Genomic DNA, 9,556 nt, shown 5'->3' with positions numbered 1-9,556 from the left:
TTGCCATATTTCATAATCATGAAATACAGCAATGGCTAACAGAACCCTAATAGACTTAATCTTGGCCACTGGTGAAAAGGTCTCATCATAATCAACTCCCGGAGTTTGAGAATAACCCTTTGCAACCAGTCGTGCCTTATAAGTGTGTACATTACCATCCATGTCGGTCTTCTTCTTGAAGATCCATTTGCACCCAACTATCTTACGATCAGGTACATTGTCAACCAAGTTCCAAACTTGATTGTCATACATGGACTGTATCTCGCTATCCATAGCCTCTTTCCATTTAGCAGCCTAAGGGCCTGCCATGGCTTCCGTGTAGCTGTTAGGCTCATCCAGATTTACCAGTTTGTTATCACTGATAAGTGTCTCACCTTCTGCAGTAATATGAAAACCATAATAATGCTCAGGTGCATTCCTAACTCTGGTGGAACGCCTCAGAGGTATAGATTCTTCAGTCGGCTCAACAGGAGTTTCCTCCTCAGGTTGAGGGCCATGGTTTGAGGTTCCTTCACCACTTGACTCTTGAATTTCCTCAAGGTCAATTTGCCTCCCACTGTCTCCTTGGCTCATGAATTCTCTCTCTCGAAAGAATCCTCTTCTTACTACAAAGACCACATTATCACTGGGTCTGTAGAAGATGTAACCAAAGGATTTCTGTGGGTAGCCGATGAAAATACACCTTTTGCTTCGGGGTTCGAGCTTATCGTGAGTCTCGCGTCTCACGAAAGCCTCGCAACCCCAAATCTTGATGTGGTCTAGATTGGGAACTTTTCCAGTCCACAACTCGTGAGGTGTTTTGGCAACCTTCTTTGTAGGGACTAGATTAAGGATATGGGCGGCAGTCTCTAAGGCATACCCCCAAAATGAGATTGGTAGCGAAGCTCGACTCATCATGGAACGAACCATGTCCAACAAGGTCCGATTGCGCCTCTCAGGTACACCATTCAACTGTGGTGTCCTAGGAGGTGTCAATTGTGAGACAATCCCACATTCCTTAAGATGGTCAAGGAACTAAGTACTAAGATACTCACCACCACGATCGGATCGAAGCATCTTAATGTTCCTGCCCAACTGATTCTCCACTTCTTGCTTAAACTCTTTGAATTTCTCAAAGGTTTCTGACTTATGCTTGATTAGGTAGACATATTCATATCTACTAAAATCATCAGTAAAAGTCACATAGAACCGATTAGCATCTCTTGTGGCGGTTCTGAAGGGTCCATACACATCCGTGTGTATGAGGTCCAACAAACCTTCACCCCTAGCACAAGTGCCAGTAAAAGGTGACTTTGTCATTTTACCAAGCAAACAAGATTCACAACTATCATCTGACTTTAGGTCAAATGACTCCAAGACTCCATCCTTTTGGAGTTGACCTATGCGTTTCTTGCTTACATGTCCAAGACGACAATGCCATAAGGATGCTTTATCTAAGCTAGTGGAAGAGTTAATACATAATACATTATTTCCTAGATTATCTACAACAGATACAGTTTCATACACGCCATCACAAGGTAATGCTTTAAAATAAAGAACATTATTAAAGAAAGCATCAATACTACCATTATTATTATCAAAATAAAAGGTAAAACCTTGTTTATACAATGCATGAAAGGAAATAACATTTCTTGCCATTTCTAGCGAATAATAACATTTATTCAAATCTAATGTAAACCCACTATTTAGCACTAAGGAATAAACTCCTATCTTGGTGACAGGTGAAGCTTTCCTGTTTCCCATGATCAAGTTTATCTTTCCCTGCTTCACATTCTCACTTCTTTTTAGTCCCTGCAAATCACAACATATGTGAATACCACAACCTGTATCAAGGACCCAAGACTTAGAATGAGGTGAGTTATTAGACAATATAGTGTATATACCTGCATGGTTGGGTTTTACTTTCCCATCCTTCAAATCTTGCTGGTACTTTGGGCAGTTTCGCTTCCAGTGCGACTTTTCATGGCAATAGAAGCATTCAGCCTCATTAGGGTTAGCAGAAGGAGTGACAAAACCTTTCTTGGTTTTGCTTGAAGAGGAGCCTTCAAGGGTCTTACCCTTGGTACCCTTAGAAGGGTTCTTTCTCTTCTTCCCTTTGCCATGCCCGATTGCCAAGACATTGGCCGCAGTTGGAGTAGGAGTAGGAGTAGTAACAACCGACTTACCCTTTAGACCACTTTCGGCGGTCTTCAAGAGTCCTTGAAGTTTGCTGAGGGTGACTTCTTCCTTGTTCATGTGATATGTCATGCGAAATTGATCATAACACGATGGCAAGGAGTGCAAAATGATGTCTATTGCTAACTCCTCAGGGAAGTTCACATTCAGCTTCAGTAAACGGTCCACATACCTTTGCATTTTCTGCATGTGGCCCGTGATGGGTTCACCATCCTTCATTCGGGTTGTTATCATGGAGGAGATTATTTCATATTGCTCTTGACGAGCACTTTGATGGTAGCGGTCCATCAAGTCCTGGTGCATCTCAAAAGGATAATAGTCCTCATAGGACTTTTGGAGCTCGGCTGTCATGGTGGCCATCATGATGCATGCCACTTTTGTAGCATCTCTTTCATGTACCGCATATTCAGCAAGCTCTTCAGGAGTAGCAGTTGGCTCGGGTACCTTCAGCTCCTTGTCGAGAACATATTCTTTGTTCTCATACCGAGTGACCATCCTGATGTTTCTGATCCAATCTGTAAAGTTGGACCCATCAAAGATGACTCTCCCACAAAGATTCATGAGAGAGAAGGAGCTAGTAGGGTTTGAGCCAGAAGCATTGTTATTAGAAGACATCTGAAAAGAAGAGGGAATAGATTAGATTAGATATAGAGATAGTCCTTAACAAAACACCCAAATGTAATATTAAGGCTAGGACCCAACACAATATTTTATAACTTAGAAGAGGGATGTCGTAATCTAAGCTATAAGATATTTGAAGGTAGGTGAATGACGATTCACCAGTTTACACCATGAAAAACGAAATATTTAATTAGGTTTTAATTGGTTTAGAAACTCCTAGATTCTTTGAGATTCATTGAACTTTCTTCAATGGCATGTTTCAATCTCGAGTGTGCCCTTCAAGTTTTGTGACTGGGATGTCGAGGATCACAAAAAAAGGTGAAGTAACCATGCAAATTACTTGGTACCCTTAATGTATTACCCCTCAATCGATGTGCCGGTTAACCACACACGCTCCATCGATACTATGATAAACATTAAGTCACCCTTTACCTACCTTGTTAAGTTCAAGTTAGTGTGTCGGTTATCCACACACGCTCCACTAACGACTTAAACAAAGTGTAAAGTGTAATTTCATGGATTAGCACCTTATTCACATTTTCCTAAAATAACTAAGATTGGGAATTCAATAAAGTTTAGTTACTTTAGTATTATCATTATACTTTTAATGAGAATTTATAAGTCCTTGTCCTACCCGTTCGGCTAACGACCCTCCACCGATCAAGGAAGCGGTGGGTGAGAGTGGACACCCATTAAGTTGCCATTTTATAGGCAACAACCTTATACCCCCCCCTTATAGACCGGCTTCGTGAATGAGGCGTACTAGCGGTAAGACGACTTGATCTTATACATATATATAAATATTATTAAACTTATAATATTATAAAGTATAAGGGTTGAATTTAACTTTTAAAATTCTAGGGGTTGGAACTAAAGTTTTTAATATGACTTTACATGTTCCAAAACTTGAGGGCAAGTTTTGTAAACTTTCAAAACTTTTCATTTCTCATAACTTATGAGTTAATGGTTATTAAAAATGAAGACTCTTCATTTTTTGTAACCTATGTGTTCTTTTAATGGTTATTTATAAATGTGACTTTTGGTTATCCATAACTTAAGAACTAGTTATGGACTCCATTAAAACACATAAAGATCAAGAATTAATCTAATCAATTATTAGCACATAATTTCTATGATCTTCTAAACTCATATGTTTATGAGTGTTCATATCAAAAATTTCAAGAATCGTAAGTACATATACAAAACTTGAAATTTTGATACGAGCTTTTGAACAAAACTTCGATTTTTCAAGTTTTTTTTTTTTTTGCATCAAGTATCAAATAAACAAACCAGGCTCTGATACCACTGATGAGTTTTGAGCATTCTAACACTCCTATGGTGTACATGCAACCCTAGAAACCTTGGATCTATGTTTGACTAAGATACATGCAAATAATTATTTTTCCAAGGTTCTTATCCTATCTAGCATGGCATGGGGAACTTGAATCAAATAAAACTAGTAGAATTACTTACCTTGTAGTAGTAGTTGATTGCTTGGAGTTTGAGAGCCTAGCACCAATAATGCGGATGCCTCAAATGGAAGTCACAAATCACCACAAACTTGGAAACTTGAGAGAATAGTCACAAACTTCTTGAAATCGGCCCTCTTAGTTTACACACATCAACTAGTGTAATTTCAAGAACCAAAGCCTCCTTTATATAGTGTGGTGGATTAGGGTTACATCCATGTAAACCCTAATACCCATGTCTTTTCATTTCCATGAGATCCATGGGTTAAAGCTCCATGGAGTATCCATGGACTTTCCATGCAAGCCTAGCCCATTCCAAATAAGCATTAGCCCACACTATATAAATACAAGAGCCCATATTTAATTAGTCATACTTTTGATCTCTAAATTAATTCTACATTAATTATAGATCAATACTAATTAAATAATATGATTTTATATTAATATATTAGGACTTATAATATATTAATAAATCATAACTTATACTATTCTCAAACGATTATCCATAAATTGTTCGGGTGAAGTGCAACCCAAATGGACCATGCCGGGTCGGGTCAAGTACATACCAAATATAGTTATGGACTTAGACACTATATCCAACAAAATGTCCATAGAAGAAGATCTAAGCATGAGAGGGTCAAAGTATTAGCTTTATACCTTATATTGGTTGTCAAAACGAAGTAGATGACATACCTACTTCCTCCTTCTTGATCCAAGCTCCTCACTCTTTAAGTTTCCCTTCCAAAATCAACAAACAACACCTTTCAAGCTCTCAACACACACAATGGGGGTTTGGGACTCGATCTAGGGTTTCCTCTGGCTCATATGATGATGAGGGAGGCTATAAACGTCCCATAAGTTCTTTAAATAGGGTTCAAACCCTAAATTTTAGGGTTTCCATGCACAACCTCTACTCGTCGAGTCGGGGTCTTCTAACTCGTCGAGTATGAGTCAAAAATCACGCGGGCTGACTAGGTCTGACAGGACGAGTTGGGGCCTCCAACTCGTCGAGTTCCTTCAATAAAATGAATATAAAGCTTTTGAAAATATACCTGGGAGTCGGGGTGTTACAATTCTCCCCCACTTGTACTAGACTTCATTTTCAAAGTCTGTTGCGGTGAATAACTCGAGGTAATGCTCCCGCATCTCTGCATACGGCTCCCAAGTCCACTTGGATCCCATCCGATGCTTCCACTGTACCTTTACCAAAGGTACTTCCTTGTTCCGTAGAACCTTCACATTCTTCTCCAGAATGGCCACTGGCCTCTCCACGTAATTCAGGCGCTCGTCGACTTGTATATCATCCAGTGATACTGCTGCCTCCTCATCTAATATGCACTTTCGCAACTATGACACATGGAAAGTGTTGTGGATCTGACTAAGCTCCTCATGGAGATCTAGTCTATACGCCACCTTTCCAACCCTAGCAGTGATCATGAATGGCCCGATGTATCGGGGACCCAACTTCCCCCTCTTCCTGAAGCGAATCACACCCTTCCAGGGTGAGACCTTCAGGAGTACCATGTCACCGACCTGAAACTCCAACTCAGATCGGCTTCGGTCGGCATAACTCTTCTGCCGACTCTATGCGGTCTGCAACCGCTGTCTGATCTGCTGAATCATCTCGTTAGTCAGCAAGACTACCTCGGTCCGCCCCATCACCCTATGACCAACCTCGCCCCAACAAACTGGGGTGCGGCATCTCCGTCCATATAACAACTCATAAGGTGGAGCACAAATACTGGAATGAAAGTTGTTGTTATAGGAGAACTCTGCAAGGGGTAGGTAGCAGTCCCAGCACCCACCGAAGTCAACAACGCAGGCTCTCAGCATATCCTCGAGAGTCTGTATGTTCTGCTCACTCTGGTCGTCTGTCTGCAGATGATAGGCTGTACTGAAGTGTAGTCGCGTGCCCAGCTCCTCGTGGAACTTCTGCCAGAAACGGGAGGTAAACCGAACATCACGGTCTGAAACGATAGAGACTGGGACCCCATGGTGAGCGACAGTCTCGCGTATATACACATCAGCCAGCTTCTCGGCCAATGAGCTATCCCGAATGGGCAGGTAATGGGCACTCTTGGTCAATCGATCCACGATGACCCATATAGCGTCGAAACCCTTTGCCGTTCTCGGCAATTTGGTGATGAATTCCATCGTGATCTGCTCCCATTCCCACATGGGAATCTCTAGAGACTGCAGCTTGCCATGCAGCCTCTGGTGCTTGACCTTGACCATCCTGCAAGTCAAGCACCTCTCCACGTACCAAGCGATTTCTTGCTTCATGCACGGCCACCAGTAACTCAATCGCAAATCCCGATACATCTTGGTGGCCCCCGGGTGAATAGAGAAGTGAGACTTGTGAGCCTCCTCCAGAACAATCTGTCTGACCCCACCAGACATCGGAACCCAGACCCGACCGCAATGGGTCAACAATCCCCGACTATCCTGTACAAACCGGGTGTTCTCATCCCTAATCCTCTCAAGCTTCCAATTCTCATGTCGCATACCCTCAGCCTGAGCTTCCCTGATCAGGCTCACAAGTGGAGAATCCACTGATTTCCTCATACACGTCACTGGAGTAGACGATCCAGCTGACTTGCGGCTCAGAGCGTCCGCAACCACGTTCGCTTTACTAGGATGGTAAAGGATCTCGCAGTCATAATCCTTGACCACGTCAAGCCACATGCGTTGTCTCATGTTCAAGTTTGGTTGATCCATGATGTGCCTCAGACTCTTGTGGTCCGTGTATATGGTACAGCGGACCCCATAGAGGTAATGTCTCCAAATCTTGAGAGCGAATACCACCGCTCCCAACTCCAGATCATGAGTAGGGTATCTCGTCTCGTGCAGCTTCAACTGTCGTGACGCATAGGCTATCACCCGTCCTCTCTGCATTAGGACCGCTCCCAGTCCCGTGATGGATGCATCACAGAATACTACAAAATCCTCAACTCCCTCTGGGAGAGTCAAGAATGGAGCCTCACATAGCCGCTGTCTGAGGGTCTCAAATGCCCTCTGCTACTCAGGGACCCACCAGAAATCCACCCATTTCCTCGTCAAACGAGTGAGGGGTACTGCAATCTTGGAGAAATCCTGTATGAATCACCGGTAGTACCCTGCCAATCCCAAGAAGCTCCTGATATCCGAGGGAGATTTCGGAACCTCCCACTGCAGACCAAAATCCCCTCCTGGTTAACGAGATGTCCAAGGAACTGAACCTCTCGTAACCAAAACTCGCACTTCGAAAAATTGGCATAAAGTCGTTCTCGCCTCAAGACTCCCAATAGCTCCCGAATATGTTCCTCGTGTTGCTTTCTGGTCTTGGAGTACACCAAGATATCATCTATAAACACGATGACCGAGCGATCGAGCATCGTTCTGCAGATCCAATTCATCAGGTCCATGAATATTGCTGGCGTGTTGGTGAGCCCAAACGGCATCACCACGAACTCGTAATGTCCATAACGAGTCCAGAACGTGGTCTTCTCCACGTCCTCCTCCCTAACCCTGACCTGATGGTACCCAGACCTCAGGTATATCTTGGAGAACCAAAATGCTCCCTGCAACTGTTCAAAAAGATCATTTATCCTCGGTAGTGGATAACGGTTCTTCACCGTCGACTTGTTCAACTCCCGGTAGTCAATTCACATCCGGTGTGAAACATCATTCTTCATGACTAAGAGGATCGGCGCTTCCCACGGAGAACTGTTAGGACGAATGAACTGCTTTCCCAGCAGTTCCTGCAGCTGTGATGACAGCTCCTGCATCTTTGGTAGTACCAATCGGTACGGTGCCTTGGCGATAGGGGCCGCACCTGGCACTAGGTCGATCCTAAACTCGACCTGCCTCTCCGGATGAACTCCGAGTAACTCCTCCGAAAACACGTCAGCGAACTCCCTGACTAATGGAACCTCTAAAACCGTGGTCTGATCCCCAACCCGTGTATCCACCACATACGCTAAATAACCCGCACACCCGTACTGAATGTACGGTCGAGCCTGTTGGATTAGTGTCTAAGTCCATAACTATAATTGGTATATACTTGACCCGACCGTACATTGAAACTTTTCCAATGGAGTCCTGCCATACATTGAAACTTTTCCAATGTTTCAGAATTACTCTTATACTTGCAACCCAAATGGACCATGTCGGGTCGGGTCAAGTATATACCAATTATAGTTATAGACTTAGACACTAATCCAACAGTCTCCCACTTGGATAAGTCTAATAACTATTATTGCAAGTACGACTTCATAACCCGACTAGCAATCGTAGCTCTTAAAAGACGCTGTCGAACTCTGAACAAATCAATGATGCGTCCATTAGAAAAGTGATCATATATTCCACCATTCTAGATATCATATGGACGGAGACATGGATTATAATCATTCTCTCTATCCATTTATTGTTTCCTGATTTCTGATTTATGATGACCGACTAATTGAACATATCAAATCAGTCCAGGCTTGGCCAAGCACTTAGGGTGTCATCGCTAAATCATCGAGGGGCCCACAAATATCGCTTTTATCCCTTTTAGGGTAAAAGGAATGGATAAACTTTGACTCATATGCTTGTACTAACTACTTGTTGAATCATACACAAAGGCACGTTTTATAACATCGAGTTACCAATGCGTTTTCGTGCAATCAATGTATAGCCAACTCATAGTCAACAACTCATATCTCTAGGTTTGAAGAATATAAGAAATTATCGTCTCATGATTCACTCGTGATAAAATCCATGAAGTGATTCAAATGAGCGTGGGTTTAATCCAATACTCGAATCTAATTCTAGGAGCACTCATGAATGTTGCAGTAACCTTTTGCTATGTCTAAACACTTTAGACATCTACAAACCCAATTCATGACAGTCTTGCCTTAATACCTACTTCCAACGTATTATCGACTGTGGATGGTTTGAATAACTTAGTCATTCGGTAAGAATGACCTAGTTATTCTGGAAGTCAAAACATACAAAGTGAAACACAAGAATAATACTAATCCTATATGGCCCCAACACTTTGAGTGTAAATAAAAACACCTTTTATCTAAGCACCATATTGATTACTCATTATTCATTGTATAATGTTTCGATTTATCAACTTAATACTTGAATAAAAACAATAGTCATGCCATGCTCCAAGCATGCACACTATATTTCTCTAAACAATAGCTATGCCATACTCCAAGTATGCACACTATGTTTGTCTTATGATCCTTACTTTGTGAAACATATCATTTGACAATATTTCAATGATGCTCATTTCACAATCTCAATCCTTATTGTAAATG

This window comes from Lactuca virosa, chromosome 4 (genome assembly GCF_052849685.1).
Source record: "Lactuca virosa cultivar CGN04683 chromosome 4, Lactuca_virosa_CGN04683_v6, whole genome shotgun sequence".
NCBI lineage: Eukaryota > Viridiplantae > Streptophyta > Magnoliopsida > Asterales > Asteraceae > Lactuca > Lactuca virosa.
This window is presented reverse-complemented; position numbering follows the sequence as displayed.